This window comes from Portunus trituberculatus, chromosome 49 (genome assembly GCF_017591435.1).
Source record: "Portunus trituberculatus isolate SZX2019 chromosome 49, ASM1759143v1, whole genome shotgun sequence".
Taxonomy (NCBI): Eukaryota; Metazoa; Arthropoda; class Malacostraca; order Decapoda; family Portunidae; genus Portunus; species Portunus trituberculatus.
Window position 1 is genome coordinate 15,193,209 of NC_059303.1, and position 17,500 is coordinate 15,210,708.

The 17,500-nt window shown below is 42.8% G+C and overlaps 1 protein-coding gene across 2 annotated transcripts in view; it reads right to left on the reverse strand.

Moving 5' to 3' along the window:
• Window positions 1–17,500, reverse strand: part of LOC123499163 (excitatory amino acid transporter 3-like) — a 134,329-nt gene that overhangs the window by 65,681 nt on the left and 51,148 nt on the right. The window contains exon 1 of one of the 2 annotated variants that reach the window (XM_045246857.1): window positions 9,335–9,489. The exons of the other annotated variant lie outside the window; for it this stretch is intronic. The gene's annotated coding sequence lies outside the window, so the exon portion shown is untranslated. Of the gene's footprint in view, window positions 1–9,334; window positions 9,490–17,500 lie in introns of those variants that run through there. 2 annotated transcript variants of the gene reach the window in all.

Here is a 17,500-nt window from a genome sequence, read left to right on the forward strand (position 1 = left end):
ATTCTGGTTACTATTCGGCGATTTTAAACAGTTTCAGATATGTTAGGATTAGAAAAGTGAAAACTCTGGCCATTAATCTCTTGACCTTCATAGTCTTCCTAATGGAAATAAAATGGTTTACTCATATCCTAAAATCAAGGTAAAAATACGTCTCAGTATTGAAGGGGTTAAACCTGACGCCTCTCCTTCAAGTGTTGTAGCGACGAACATGCTCAAGGTGGCCATAAACGAGTAAGACATCAAAAATCCTAAGAATATGAAGGAAACGTACTATTTTTTTTTTGTCTTTACAGCTTTACATCTTGATCTTCTTTCTCTCCTCTGACTTTCTTTCCGTTTTAACCTTTTTTCTTCTTCTTTTCCGTTCATCTTCCATACTTTCTCATCTTCCTCCGTTCATCTCCCGTACTTTTATGATGGGACAGATGTTGCATAAAGCTCGCTACAGAACACGCTGAGTAAGGGTAGTTACTGCTGGCCTTGCTATCATAAGACACGAAATAAGGGATAAACCAACACTTACACTGACAGAGATGACAAAAAGGACCCATAAAAAAGCACAATGAAAAAAAAGAAAGATACTCCTGATGGAAGACAGAAACAGTGGATGAACAAACATACATCCACGAGAGAAGTATAGACAAACAAGGAGTGTTGATACAATAAAGGCGGAAATGAAGAGTAAACCAACACACACTTAACCAGTAAGACCCAGTGAGGACCAGAAAAGGAAAGACAAACACAAGGTAAAAATGGAACTCAGTTTTGGCATGATAAGGATGAAAACTAGTATAAACACAAACACACACACACACACACACACACACACACACACACACACACACACACACACACAAAGAAGAAGCACGTAAGAAATGCTCAGCCACAGAAGACAGAAAGCCACTATGAGGAAAGACAAGGAGCAGAAGCCACAAGTAGTAGATGAGGCGCCAAGGGAGCAAGCCACGCTAACACCAACAAGCAACGTGCCACTGGAGGACGGAAGCTGCCTGATAGAGAAGTGTGTCCTCCCTCCCTTGGCACCGTCAGGACACGCTCGGGCATAACTGTCCTGCTTGGAATGCAAAGTGACAGCCACGTGAGAAATTGTCTCTCTCTCTCTCTCTCTCTGCTCAGTCAGCCAACCAGCCAGTCATTCATTCATTAATTCACTCATTCAGTCAGTCAGTCAGTAATTCTTTCATTCATTCATTCATTCATTCAGTCAGTCAGTCAGCCAGCCAGCCACTCAGTCAGTCAGTCAGTCACTCATCCATACAGACAGCCAGCCAGTAATTTAACCTAACCTAACTTAACCTAATCTAACCTATTCACTCATTCATTTATTCATTCATTCAGTCATGCAGTTTTCCATGATCTAGCTTTGTGTCTTGGGTAGGACTGTGTTTCTTGTTTGTGTCCTTGTGTTGCGGGTTGAGGAGTAGTTAAAACATGCTTCGTGTTTCTAGTTCTTTTTCTATCACTATTTTTCTATCACTATTCTACCACTATTACTACTGGTACTGCTAATATCACTAGTTTTGTTTTTTCTATCACTGCTTCTGCTACTAGTACTAATTATAATACTATACTGATGGTACTACAACGCTTTTACTTTGTCTACTACTACTACTACTACTACTACTACTACTACTACTACTACTACTACTACTACTACTACTACTACTACTACTACTACTACTACTACCACTACTACTACTACCACTACTATTACTACTATCACTACCACTACCACTACTACTACTACTACTACTACTACTACTACTACCATTACCACTACTATTTATATTCTTCTGCTACATCTGCTTTCTGTCTCCTCCTCCTCCTCCTCCTCCTCCTCCTCCTCCTCTTCCTCCATCGCCTCCTCCTGATCTCCTGCCATTACCACGACCATTGGAAAGGCAAGTCCTGGTAATGCACTTATATGATCAGCAATTCTACAAACATATTATTGTCTTATTACTGCACTTAGTAACGAAAACCTATTTATAAAGTGTTGGAATGCATTTATGGCACGCTATCAGATTACATTTACCGCGGGCTGGATGCAACAAGTGGCCAGTGGGACGGACGCTGAAGTGTTTCAGTCTCTCTCTCTCTCTCTCTCTCTCTCTCTCTCTCTCTCTCTCTCTCTCTCTCTCTCTCTCATCTCTTGCCTAGCGTGACGTGACTAATAACACCACAATAAAATAACGATAACACACACATTTACACAAACACACACACACACACACACACACACACACACACACACACACACACACACACACACACACACACACACACACACACACACACACACACACACACACACACAGACACACACACACACACACACACACACACACACACACACACTACTATCATCTTTAGCTTCTACAATCATTCAACTTTCTTCATTACTTTCTCTCACTCTCTATTCCATCTTATTGAACCTTATCTCTTCTAAATAAGAGAGAGAGAAAAGGTAGCAAGACACAGCTGAGACGGGATGTTGTGAGTCACTGGACAGGTATTTTATATCAAGGAAGGTGTGAACAAAGGTAATCCAGCACACCTGAACTGCCAGTGATTAAGGCTCGGCGCGTCAGGGGCTTATTATATGCAGATAATAACCAGGAAGAGAGAGAGAGAGAAAAAAAAAACGTTAAAAGAATTAGGAAAAAAAAAAAACATACCATATTATAAAGTAAGGTTTAGGTAAGGCTTGGTTTGGTTAGGTTACGTTATATTACACATGCTTATGAAAAAAAAAAAACCCTACAAATGCATTATAGAAGAGGAGAAAACATAAGAGATTTCACCCCTTCAGTACTGGGTCACAATTTCACCTTGAGATTTATGTACGATTAGACCATTTTACTTACATTAGGAAGGGTTTATGGAGGTGAGAAGCTTAATGGCTACAGTTTTCACTATTTTAATCCACCATATAAATTTCTGAAACTGTGTAATGTGTAAAATCACTAAATAATAAGCAAATTGAATATGGAAACGTATTATGGTACCGAAGGGGTTAAGAAATTTACATTGCTATTTAGTTGCCATAATACACAAAGAAAAATGTATAAAAATGGAAATTGAACCAGAAAATATACTCGTAAAACTGTTTAGGCGAGTAGACACAAGATCACAGACGGGTAGGTACACTGAGGCGGATACATGGTGATAAGTAATTAAATCAACGAATAAACGAGAGTGGCGTGGCGTGGCGTGTACATACCAGCAGGAAGTGTGCACGCCTCGCTGGCTGCAACGTTTTCAACCCCAGTGAAGCAAAAGATTTATTTATGCATTCTTTATTCTATTTGTTGATAAAATAACAGAGGAGATGTTTTGTATATTATTTCAGTGCTGCTGCTACTATTTCCTCCTCCTCCTCCTCCTCCTACTACTACTACTACTATTACTACTACCACTACGACTACTACTACTACTATTACTACCACTACTACCACTACGACTACTACTACTACTACCACTACTATTAATCACTAATATCATAGCAAAAAAAAAACACTGCTCCGAGAGAGAGAGAGAGAGAGAGAGAGAGAGAGAGAGAGAGAGAGAGAGAGAGAGAGAGAGAGAGAGAGACCCACCCATTTCCAACTCCCAACACATACACAGAAAACTCTCCTTGAAAATTCACACTCGAAAAAGCAAGGTGATTGGTTCTCCAGGCGCCGTGACGTCATGCTAGACTCGTCACGCCATTGGGGGAAGGGAGACCCGCCTAACCTGTTCCTTGTCGTAAACACCTCAAATTCTCTCATTATATTCGGAATTTCCACGACGAGAGAGAGAGAGAAAGGAGAAAGAATGAGGAGTAAAACGCAAGGAAGACAGATGAAACAGACTAAGACGGAAAGGAGAGATGAAAAGAGAGAAAAATGATAAAAACAGGAAGAAATGGTGAATAATAAGGAACTGAGGGAGAAGTTAAGGAAAATAGGAAGGAAAAGGCAAAGAGTTGAAGGAGGAAAAAGAAATTTAGTTGGATGTAAAGAGAAAGAAATGAAGTAAAGACAGAAAGACAAGAAGGAAGAAATAGAAAGAGAGATGTAAAAGGAGAGAAAGGAAAGAATAAGGATCTATACAGGAGAGATGAAGAATAGAAATAGAGATGAAACAAGGAAAGAAGTGGAGAAAAGGAGATGAAAACGAGAGATGAAGGAAATAGTGAAGAAGACCGAGAGGAAGAGAGAGAGAGAGAGAGAGAGAGAGAGAGAGAGAGAGAGAGAGAGAGAGAGAGAGAGAGAGAGAGAGAGAGAGAGAGAGAGAAAGGCGTGATACATTCAGATCTCGAGATAAAAGGTTTCACACTGCCATTAAGAGATTGGGGGAGAAAACTTAGGGACGGAAACAACAACAACAACAACAACAACACAACAACAACAACAACAACAACAACACGGAAAAAAACGTCATATTCAGGTGTTCGGAGCAATTTATATTAACGAGTGAGAAAACGTGAAAATCTATACAACACCTCAAAGTGTGTGTGTGTGTGTGTGTGTGTGTGTGTGTGTGTGTGTGTGTGTGTGTGTGTGTGTGTGTAGGAGGTTGACGAAGAAGAGGAAGCGATAGATAAGACGATGACGAAGAACATGGGAAGGAAAGAAGCTGAAGGAAGAAGAAGAAAAAGATGAGGAGGAGGAGGAGGAGGAGGAGGAGGAGGAGGAGGAGGAGGAGGAGGAGGAGGAGGAGGAAGACAACTAGATGAATAAGGAAGATCATGAGTTGTAGTAGAAGAAGACTGATGACTGACGAGAAAGAGAAGGAAGAAGAGGAAGAGGAGGAGTAAGAGGACGAGGACGAGGAGGAGGAGGAGGAGGAGGAGGAGGAGGAGGAGGAGGAGGAGGAAGAGGACGAACATGTAGACCGGACGCTCCCAGAAGCCAGAGAGAGGGATGTGGTGATGAAGGATTGTCTGGTTGTGTGTGTGTGTGTGTGTGTGTGTGTGTGTGTGTGTGTGTGTGTGTGTGATGAGGTCCAAGTGAGATAAATTGGCCTCGTTATTACGCTAAGAATATTGAAGAGGTGTGAGTCTGTTACTGTGTGTGTGTGTGGGGGGGGATGGAAGGAACCCGCATCCACTACATTCCCTGTGTCACTACGAGCTGTGGATACTTTCTCTCTCTCTCTCTCTCTCTCTCTCTCTCTCTCTCTCTCTCTCTCTCTCTCTCTCATCAGTCACCTCATGCCAGCCATCACATCTTTGTTACTTCAAATAAAAAATCTATTTGTCACCATCCTTATGTCATGTCATCTGCATCCCACCTCTCTCTCTCTCTCTCTCTCTCTCTCTGAGCAAGGTGCCAAGTCGCTGTTACCACAATATCAAGTCACTGTCACTATATCATATCTGTTGCCTTATTCACTCGACCTTACCAGCTCTGTACCCACTCACTTGCTCGCACTCACGCTCGGTTACATAAAAGCTTACTACGTTTCCCTTCATTCCATCTCTACTCCACTGTGTTCTGCCTTGGTACCTCCCTTAATCAACTCAACAGACAAGACAGGAACTGGAGGACAAATAAACATAATGACCACACCTGCTATTATTCTCATCTCTTATTTCCGTCAGCCTCGTTACTGAGGATAAGTGTTACATGCGTGTCTTGAAGTGTTTGTCGTCTAAGAAAGGGATGAGGAGGTGGAAGCCGAGGGTGCGTGAGTGTGTGGAGCCTAAGTGATTATGCTTATCCCTGAAGGTGGAGCGTGGGGCCTTCAGGGTGGATTCTTTGGTGTCTGTAGAGCCATAACGTTCCATAACCTTGAATGACTGTGGCTGACGTGGGAGTAGAAGGTCGCAAATCATCCCGGAAACAATGAGACGAAGGAGGAGGAGGGAAGGGAGACACAGCAGTATGAGGGAGGCAAGGAGTGTTGTTAAGGAAGAGAGCAAAGGGTGGGTGGGGGGGGAGGGGGTAGAAGGAATGTCGTCCAAAGCTGCAATAATTAGTAGGAACGCCCCCGAACCTATTAGTGACACTTGACTCTGCTAGGCTCCTGTTTCACCCATGTTCCCTTCAACAAGCCGCTGCTCTGGTGTACTCGTGGGAAAGTTACACTCAGTTGCTCTCCCTCTCTCCCTCTCTCTGCCTCTCCTGACGCAGGGTGTGAGTGCAGGGGCGCGTCCCAACCCTTGACCTTTGAGGCTAATAAGATAGAAACATGAGAGATACGGCTACTTAAGTGAATGTCTTGCCTTTTTTCCCGGTGCATAGTGGTAGCTAAGTTAACAGCTGGTGTCTTCCGCTGTCACCCATAGCTTGTCACTACCCCCGCAGCTGTCATGCGTTAACTAGCGAAAATTTGGCTTTGGCAAGGAGATATTTGGTTGTGACAGAGGATGTTAACTTGTGAAGAAATGCAGGAGGGCGAGAAGATGCAGGAGGAGGAGAAGGAGGAGGAGGAGGAGGAGGAGGAGGAGGAGGAAGGAGGGTTTCAGGAGTGAGATCTGCGGTCATCCGTGAAAGTAAAGTGAATAATACGAGCTTTATGAAAAAAAAACTGTGAATGTGTTGTGAGTCTTGTGGAGAGAGACTTGACTGTCTGTACATGTATGTGTATGTGTGTGTGTGTGTGTGTGTGTGTGTGTGTGTGTGTGTGTGTGTGTGTGTGTGTGTAATAATATTCACGACACGAATTCTTTCCTCACGACAGGGAAATCTAAATTCACAATGAAAACAGTATCTTCGAGGAAAAAAGTGAAGAAAATATAAAACAAACCCAAGGTCACTGGGTATAGAATTTCCAAGGAAAAAATATAAAACCGTCGTTGGAGTGAAAAAACGCCCCCCCCCAGCTCTCAGGAAACTCTTGTCTTCAAAGTCACCCAGAATCACCACAAGGAGAAGAAAGAGGAGGAAAAGCGGGAGAAATAAAAGGCAAGATAATCTGGTGCAGCTACAAACAAAATCGCCATGCACACCAAGAGAAAATGGGAAGTAAGCGTAGAGTAAGTCGGGCAAACTTCCTGCTTCTCCGCCACGCTGCCCTCGGCCCGCCAAGCGTGTGTGGTCCCGCCAGGCTGCCAAAGTGCCGCGGATACCTCACGTTCCGTACAACTTGTGTATCGGAGGCTAACCTGACCTCTTCATTGTGCTTGAAACTATAGTACAAGCCCTTAACTTCAACACTGGGACACAATTTTTACTTTGATATTTGGGTATGATTAGATGATTTTATTTGCATCAAGAAGGGTCTATGGAGGTCAAAAGATTAATGGCCAGAGTCTTTACTATTCTAATCCTAACATATATTTCTGAAGCTGTATGAAATAGCTAAACAGTAACTACAATGAATATGAAAACGCGTCCTGCTACTGAAGAGACTAACGCGGCGGTCCAATGTTATTTCCATTTGTGATTACTGAAAATATTGAATTCTAGAGGTTTATTCCCAGTTGGATTAACACCATGAATTGTTTTTACATTGATGATAAATATGAAAACTACGATTTTTTTTACTGTTATCTATACTCGTCATTTAAGAAAATGTTTTAACTTTAGACGTTTATTCTTAACTAACATAATACAAAATCTCACAGGGTCGTTTCCACAAGGCGTTACAATTTACTTTTACTCATTCTATTTTCTACTTGGCCTTGGGTGGCTACTCAGTAGACGGCGGTGATTTAAATGTCTACCAAGGTGCGAGGTATTTGCGTCTGGTGTTTTGGGGCGAGGCGTGCTACCTTGCGACCTCTGCACTGACAAGGTTATACAATGTGATGTACGGCTTTGTTTGTTACGTGACAGCGCCGCATGTGTTACTGTCTGGCCACACGACTGTTTGACAACACGGATGTGTTTTTTTGGTGAGCGTTAATTTTGTTTGTCCTGAGCGTATAGCGTGTTTGTCATGAGTGTGTATAGTGTTAGTCTAGAGTGTGTAGTGTGTTTGTCATGAATGTAGCGTGTTTGTCTTGTTTGGGGCGTGTTTGTCATGATTATGTAGTGTTTGGTATGTGTGTGTAGTGTTAATATTGAATGTAGTGTGTTTGTCTTGTGTGTGGCGTGTTTGCCTTGTATATAATAAGTTTGTCTTGTGTGTGGCGTGGTTGTCTTGTACATAGTATGTTTGTCTTGTGTGTGTGGCGTGTTTGTCTTGTGTGTAGCGTGTTCAACGGGTGAGTAACGCTGTGATGGGCGTGACGAGAATACAAAGCAGAGAGAGGGCGATTCCTTTCCACTGCGCGGAGTGACAAGACTGCTAACTCTTAACGAGAACATTTTGTAAGGACGATTGTGGTATTACTAGATAACCAACGAGTCTCAGTATTATTTCAACGTGCATCACAGGTTATTACTTCACTATCCATGAACAATCGTATTTACATCTCTTTTCGTGACTAATTACCTCCTATCAAGACGTGAAGACTATCCATTTTGCATCACGATCATCTATCTCATATCTCGCTATTCAACCCGCATCAGGAATATTCATCTAGTACCGGTATTACAATAATTTAGCTGGCATCTCAACTATCATGCATCTCTTCAAAGGATCACCTATCACGCATCACATCACCAGCACACTAAAACATCAACACGCCAGCAGGACGGAACATGAAACACGTGGCCGCTGCTCACACTGGAAGGCTGTACCGCTCTCAAACTTGGCGCATGTCAAAACACGCCCCACGGAACGCCGACGACGATCATGAATCCAAGGTCGCGGGAGTCATGCGGGCTTGTATGAAAACACCAGACGAGGCAGTGTTGCTGTGCGTGCCTCGCTCAAGCAGTGCCGTCACGAGACTGGCACAGAGAGGAGTTGAGAACACTTGATGAAACTCGTAATACTTTTTATGGGTTACCAATACCGCTATGAAGTCTGCTGCCACGTCACGCTTATCATTCAAAGCCGAGAATGCCGGCGAGATTGGCGAGAAAGGCGGTGCTCAGTTGACAACATTGATAGGGGAGAAAGTAAGCCCACTGGTCCCCACGGCTCCTCACAGATATTTCCGTCCGGTGTGAGCGGCAGCGCTGCAATGAGGACCACGGCGAGCCCTCTCTATTTGGCACAGCGAGAGAGAGAAACGGAGGAGAGTGCAGGCATGGAGGAAAATGAGAGCTGGCATGCACATACTATCAAACAATATCCCCTCTCTCTCTCTCTCTCTCGCTCGCTCGCTCTCTCTTTCCCCCTCTCTTCTCATCAGCACCGCACGTTTCGCTGTATGTGGCAGTAAGACTTGACCGCAACACTATCCACAAGTACAGAGGGCGTGCGGGGCGTTGGCGGCCAAGGGAGCCCTGCTGGGGGTCTTAGCAAGAGAGGAGGATCGGTGGCCTACCTTGCAAGACCTCGGTTATCTCCTGCGGCGGCTCGGTGCGTGGCGAGCGGCCGGGGGAAGGGAGTAGGTGAGGTTTGCCCACGATCACAAGACACACTACTCGGTTTGAGCCACTGCCAGCTCCGGCGCGGAAGCGAGAGAGGCGAGGGGCGGGGCTTGACACGTCACCGGCAGAGTCGGGGCTTCTGCTTCTTGTTTATTTGCTGGGAGAGTCGCGCTTTGGCTTAATGCAAAAGGCGACTATTTGCCTCCTACTCATTACGCGCCTCTCGCTCCTTTCAGAAAGCTGTTTACGCCGCGCCAGCGTCACGCGGGGAAAACAGACGCGCTAAATGCCTCCAGGAAAAATGTACGCCTGAAAAGAAGGCCAAGGAAAGGGGGTACGTACATTATGCTGAAGAAAAAGCATAAAAAAGCGACTATTACAACAGCCACTCAAAAGTAATGTTTGTATAATGGATCTAAATTAAGGTTTTCTTCATGTTACACTCTACCCTAATTACCCCATCCCTGACTCCTCACTTCCCCCTCCCCCTCCACCTCTCCTTCCTGGGACATCAGCCATCACCACCAACTCAGCCAACCACTCACTCTCGCACCGCCCTTCGTCCCTTCCACATGCCACTTCCACCATTGTCTCCACCTCTCCTCCACGGAATCCAGCTTCACTCCACACACTGATACAGACCACGTTATCCTCCCTTCTGATGGAGGTGGAGCTTTAAAAGAAAGAGGTGAAGGTGGTGGAGTGGTGTATCTTCCCATCCACCACACCTCTCCACTTAATATATTACGTACATACTCCACCTCAAAACACCCTTCAACTCCACATCTTACTGTCTCCGTCCATACAGTTGAGACTCCTCCCCCCAACCACACCATCCCCTCCAGACACACACGTCCACCCTTCACCTGGTAAATAGTTAAGTGCTCCCTACAAAGTCACACAGTTGGTCTCGTTTTCTTCACACCACAGCGGCGGAGAGGCGGGATTACAGATTATGATGCTGGTGTACTTACCGGCTCAGACAAGGCAGAGATTGTTCAGCGTGCCTTCCCCGATCCCTGAGGCGGCGAATTGACATGAGGTTGTAATTGTGTGTATTTTGGAACAGAACTAACGGATCGTATCAAGATTAGCGCACCCAGGATCTCCAGCGCCATGAGAGTGTTTGCTAATCTTGACATGATCCCAACTTGGTCTTTTCAGATTGTTTCGTTCAGTATTAGGATTTTTTCAGATTGTTTCGTTTCGTACTGGGATTTTTTTTTCAGATGATTTCGTTCAGTATTGTTTTTTCAGATTGCTTCATTCAGTATTGGTGTTTTTTTTTTTTCCATCTATAAGCTTTGGGAAGAAGTGATACTGCTTGACGAATGAAGGACCAACAATATTACAGATCGCATGGAGTGTCTAGGTTGACGAATATAGAATGTTTTGTATAATTAGTTACTCCATAGTTGATACTTGGGTGGTATTGGCATTTAACTCCTCCAGTACCATGACGCGTTTTCATATTCATTCTGCTTACTATCTGGTGATTCAACCTCAGAAACTCATGTGGGGGATTAAGATAGTGAAGACCGGGGCCATTGATCTTCTCACCTCCATAAACCCTTTCTAATGTCAATAACATGGTCTAATCACACACAAATCTGAAGGCAAATATGCGTACTGTACTGAAGGTGTTAATGAGGAGGGATGGAGCAAGTGATGAGAGAAAGCCCCATATCTACAAACGCTCTGCTCTCACCACCACCACTATTTTGAAAAGCTATAGAGGAATTTAGAAGAGCTTTTCATGGTGCTTCTCATGTTGATATTCTAGAAACCTCACCAACTTCTCTTTAGAACAATAAAAATCATCATAAAATACACTCTCACGTCAATTAGAGGCTGGAAATGAGGCGGTGGTGTGAGTAGAAACCTTTCAGAACATGGTTTGAAGACTCAAGATTAAATGGAAGGATTGTATACAAGCTGATACGAGAGGAAAGGGACTAAATACCAACATACCAAGTGACAGAAGAAACAGTGACCTCGTATTGACACAGTAAGCTGATAACGGAGAAATTGATACATGTTTTGATATCCTAATAGAAAAAAACTTAGCATTTTATATTAATGGCGATATTTTATAGAGAACAATAACTAACTTCATGCGTTTCAATCCAGGGAGAGTTTCACACGTGTTGGTTCTAATATCACTGCGTAGTAGTTTCCTCTCCCTCGTATCTAATCTCTCTCTCTCTCTCTCTCTCTCTCTCTCTCTCTCTCTCTCTCTCTCTCTCTCTGTTACCATAAAACTTTGGGATCTCTGTTTACTCCCTCCTATCATTACAACACCTTCAATGATACGATACTCAAACTACACATCAAAGAACAGATCACAGCCACAGATAGATAGATAGATAGATATTTATTGAGCACAACCTAATATTACGGCTACAGGAGGACTTGGAAAATACGGTCTACCTAAATGTTTCCTCTAAGAACTTGTAAATAGCTTAAAACACACAACCACCTAGTTCCTTGTCCTTCATGGCTGGCAAGTACAGTTAGCAGCGGCGCGGAAGAGTAACCACCTCCCCTCTTACTATCTTTCATCCCCGGAGCGAAACGTGCTAAATAAGGGTAGGATAAAAGCTCCCGCGGCTCAATGGTGCTAATCTGACAGTGAGGGATGCCGTGCGAGTGAAGCAAAGGAGGTAAGAAGGGAGATGGTGGAAGATGAAAAGTCTACGGGAGTCACCAGCTACGTTTCAACGGTGGCGCTGGTAGGGTACATTTAAATGGACTTTCCCGTGGTTAAATATAAGCAGCAGAGGTCTCATGGGCAAGTACAAGAACGAAGATTAGTTATGTGTGTTTGACAAGCCGGTTGGGTGATGGAGGGCAGAGCGTACTTAGTAGATAGTGATGTATTAGTAGTGCAGGGCGAAAAACAGACAGACAGACACACACACACACACACACACACACACACACACACACACACACACACACACACACACACACACACACACAGAGAGAGAGAGAGAGAGAGAGAGAGAGAGAGAGAGAGAGAGAGAGAGAGAGAGAGAGAGAGAGAGAGAGAGAGAGAGACTGCCACTCCACTTACCACCAACATTCATTCACTGCCATGCACCGTCCACCCGTCCACCCATCCACCCATGCACCGCTCACCCACAATCCACACGCTCTCCCACACGTCCACCCATCCGGTCCCCCGCGGCGACTCACGCGTGACTAAGGCGGGGCAATGAGGTCTAATTCTCAGGCATTCGTGGAACGTTGCGTAACTCCTTCAAGACAAGGCGGGAAAGGGGACACCGGATGACAAAGAAGATGAGAGGGCAGCAAAAAAAATGCCAAAATGGGCGAGTGTAATGCGATATACCGACCATCTGTGAGTGATTGTGTTGAGTGAGTGAGTGACTGAGTGAGAGAGTCGCTAGGGGAGGGGAAGGTTGACGACTAGAATTGAGGAATGCAAGGACACAAGGAGGCTGAGAATCTAAGCTCTTATCTTCCAAGTCACGTTCAGCGTCTCGTATAAAAGTGGATTGTAATTTGAAGCGGTTTGCTCTCTGTCTTTCACTCCACGACTATTTTTAAAGGCCGATGAGGTGACTAACTGGTTTCTCAAACTTGTACCTCCTGTCAATTATGTAGAAATCCTGTTCATTTGTCACTTTAACTGGAAAAAACACCTTTAACCCCTTCAGTGCTAGGACACAATTTTACCTTGAGATTTGTGTACGATTACACCATTTTATTGACATTAGGAACAGTCTATGGAAATCAGAAAATTAATGGCCACAGTCTTCACTATTCTAATCCCCAAATGAGTTTCTGAAGCTGTATAAAATCACCAGATACTAAGCAGAATGAATATGGAAATGCGTCATGGTACAGAAGGGGCTAAAAGACGCGTGTAACTTCAATTAGAGCCTTTTGAATAGTAAAATAAAAAAACTTACCCATTAAACACGTGTAACATCAACTAGTGTGTGTCCTTTTAAAAGAAATGAAGGAGTGGCGCAGAAAGGTTACATAAATAGTCCATTCCTGAGTTCTCGAAAGGTCAAGACATCCTGAGGTGCTTTGCCTTTGTTTTTCTCCAAGCAAGCCACAAAGGCCTTCATCTCTATACACTAACGCCACCTCCTGCCTGCCTCCCTCCAGCACACTTACCCTTGCAGACAGATAGCGAATCCAGTTTAAGAATTGAGGAGGAGGAGGAGGAGGAGGAGGAGGAGGAGGAGGAGGAGGAGATTTTAAGTGAAGAGGTCCAAGAGTGAGAGAAAAGGGAAATTAGATGAGGAAAAGAACAAAAAAAGGTGAAGAAATTGGAATAGAAGGAGGAGGAAGAAGACGATGACGACGAATGAGGAGGCAGAAGTTGGAGAAAAAATTATCGTGCTCAGATTAGGGAAAATATTGACATTGAGAAGAAAAGAAGGGAAGAAAAAAGGTTCCCCATATTTATCGAACTTCATCAATATTGCGTTGTCTTGGAGCGAAGAAAAATGAGGAATATGCAACAAAATAAGGGCCTCTGGGTTCGCTGTTGCTGTCATTCTGAATGCATGTGTCAAGGAGAAGTTGAAAATCGAATCATGGAAGTTTTCTAAGACATTCAGAGAGAGAGAGAGAGAGAGAGAGAGAGAGAGAGAGAGAGAGAGAGAGAGAGAGAGAGAGAGAGAGAGAGAGAGTTAGGTTTAAAGATAGGATGTACTCATTATATACCATTAACATGTAAAAAGACCAAGCTAAAGTGGAAGAGACAGACAGAGAGAGAGAGAGAGAGAGAGAGAGAGAGAGAGAGAGAGAGAGAGAGAGAGAGAGAGAGAGAGAGAGAGAGAGAGAGAGAGAGAGAGAGAGGATATCCAATTAAACAACGTAAATAAATCACAAAATCCGTTTCCGGACTTCTATTACGGGAAAATTTACCGCCACAAATAAACATCAAGCAACCTTCATATTTTTTCACAGTAATTATGAAACCGACAGCAGAATTGTGGACTTAATCTGAATAGCAAAGTCTCCCTTAATATTTTCTTTTTTTCCGTTTTCTGTGAACCAAACATTCTGCGTCTTGAAACTCATTATTCCTCTGTGATTTATATAAGAGGAAATGTTCAGATGGTTATGTCAGTCTTCCTTTGTATATTTTTCATTAATTTTCTTTAACTCAATATCCAGCTGTTATTTTTTGACCCCATTCCTTTGCGTTGTGAAAGTCATTATCCCTTAAGCCATTAATTTGAAAGGAATATTCAGACGATATCCTTTTCTAGAACATTGAGAGTGCTGGTTAACTCCAATACAAGAGTTGACCAGTACTCTCAATCATTCACACCTTTCTCTGGTTAACTCTGGAACTCCCTGCCTGCTTCTGTGAATCTGTATATCCAACTTCCCATGACTTGGCTTCATTGAACTCCTTCAGTACTGAGACACATTTCTACCATGAGATTTGTGTGTGATTAGACGATTAGGAAGGTTGCATGGAGGTCAGAAAGTTAATGGCCTCAGTCTTCATTATGTTAGTCGTCCACATATGTTTCTGAAGCTGTATATAATCACCAAATAATAAGCAGAATGAATAGAAAAATGCGTCATGGTACTAAGAGGGTTAAGAGGGAGGTTTCAAGACACTCATTCCTTTCTTTTGGCTCACTCACTTGAACATGCAAAAGAACTGGCGACTAGTGAGCATTTTCTTTTATTTGTTTTGCCCTTGGCCAACTTTCCCCTCTTTCATAGAAAAAAATTAACACAAGTTTGAATTAATTGCTGATAACTTGAATATTTCTTCTCATTTCCTGACGTTCGACATTCTAGCGTTGTAATCTGAGCAATATCTTATCGACAATAATTTCCTTCTTAACTTCGTCAGAAATCCGTAACACTGGCTTATCTATTCACTCTTCTAGCTATATATCGTTCAATCTTGTAATCTGAACAATATCTTATCGACAATAATTTCCTTTCTTTCACCTTTGTAGGAAGTCCGTAACACTAGCTTACCTATTCACTCTTCTTTTTTTTATGTAAGAGGGAGAACTAACAAGGGCAAAAAACTGAATATTAGAAAAAAACAGGCCCACTGGAATTGTAGTCTCCATAATAGACTGAAAAGAATAAGTCAAAATTCAGAAACAAATGTCTAGCTGTATACCGTTCAATCTGCCCTGAACACTTGCTACAATCGCGTCTTAACCTGAATGAGATAGAGCGCCATATTCACAAACACTTCCCTCTCTCACCACGACCACTTTGAAAGGCTACAGATGCGATAAGCCCAGTTTTAAAGAGCATTTGTCCCGTTGATAATGCAGGAAACTTCTTAACATGTCACTAGAGTTACAGAAACATTCTTAAAAACCCGTGTCACTTCAACTAGAGCCCTTTGAAAATAGAGAAGGTGCAGCTCACAAGTATTTTAGAATATGGGTCAGTAAGTAACAGGTCATGTGGCGGTCTTCAGGAAGCCAATATGTGGACAATTACTCTGTTTTTATTTGTTTCGTACATCCAATAGTTAGAAGGAGGATAAAAAAAAGGAAAAATAATCCCTGTTTTTAATCCTATTTCAAAAAGTAATGATAATTTTTTGTTATAACATAGCGAAATTATATCATGACAGCCTGTGAATTTATGTAATGATAGTTCTCTCTCTCTCTCTCTCTCTGTTTGTCTGTCTGTCTGTCTGTCTCTGTCTCTCTCTCTCTCTCTCTCTCTCTCTCTCTCTCTCTCTCTCTCGTTGGCCATTTTATACACAAGGTCATTTACACAAAGTTACAGTATCGGAAAATCAAACTTTCACACAAACTCCCGAACACTCACACACACTTGGTTATGTCATGTCTGCTTACGTCAAATGCATGTACAAGGGTGCCTGTCTCTCTCTCGCTCTCCTCTCTCACTCCTTCCCTCTCACTACTCTTGTACCTACTCGCCACTCCTCTCTATATCTGGCTCCCCTCGCGTCCTCTGCCACCCTCTCGCTCCCTCACCCTTTTCATATTTCTACTCTTGTACCTAATCCTATTTTTTCTATGCCTAGTTTTCCTCGTGTTCTCTTTCACCTCTCCTTTTATACTGCTCTTGTGACTATTCCCTCTTCTCCCTTCACCTTTTCTCCCTGTCTTTCTTTCTCACCCTCTCTCGATCTTCTTCTCTTTTACATATCCTCCACTATCTCTCTCTTCCTGCTTTTTCTAATCCTCTTGTTATCTCTTGCCCTTTCCCAGATTCATTCTTATATTGCATCTTATCTCTATTTACTAGCTGTCTCTCCTTTTTCTATCCTATTTCTACTCATGTATGTAAATCTATTTTTTTTCTATACTTGGTCTTGCTCGTGTTCTCATTCACCTCTTCTCTTTCTATTGCTCTTGTAACTGTCCCATCTCCCTCGCGTTCTCTTCCACCCTTTCTCAATTTCACTTGTACCTATCTCCTAATACCTCTCCTTCCCTGTTTTACTCTTCCTCTTGTCATCTCTTGCCTTTATCCAGACTTATTCTTATCTCGTATCTTATCTATATATACTAGTTCCACAAAGATGTTTTCCACCTATCTAGTAATCTGTTTAATTGTCTTTTTACCCGTCTTTCAAAGCTTCCGTCAGTCCGTCTATCTTTCTCCGGCTGTCTATAGATTCCACCTGTCATGCAAACTCTTAAGCTCTTCATTACCATGACGCATTTCCATATTCATTCTATTTACTGTTTGGTGATTTTATACAGCTTTATAAAATCATATTGGGGATTAAATTAGTGAGGACTGTGGCCATTAATTCTTTGACCTCCATAAACCATTCCTAATGCCAATAAAGTGATGTAATCGTACATAAAATTTCAATGTATAAATGTGTCCCTGTACTGAAGAGGCTAAAGAGCTCAGTCAGTCAGTGCATACCCATTACCTATCCCTATATATCCACTGAGTTTGAAGTAATCACAGAATCACGAAAGTTCAAAGAAAACCAGGTATTTTGGGAGGTAAACTTAAGTACATAAAATCAACTTCAGGTGATGTTAGAATATGAATTAGAGGTTAAATAATGATGACTCTCTACATATATATTACCTCTCTTAATTTGTTCCTCCTCGTATATAGAACAATTAACATCATAGTTTAAAGCTGGCACT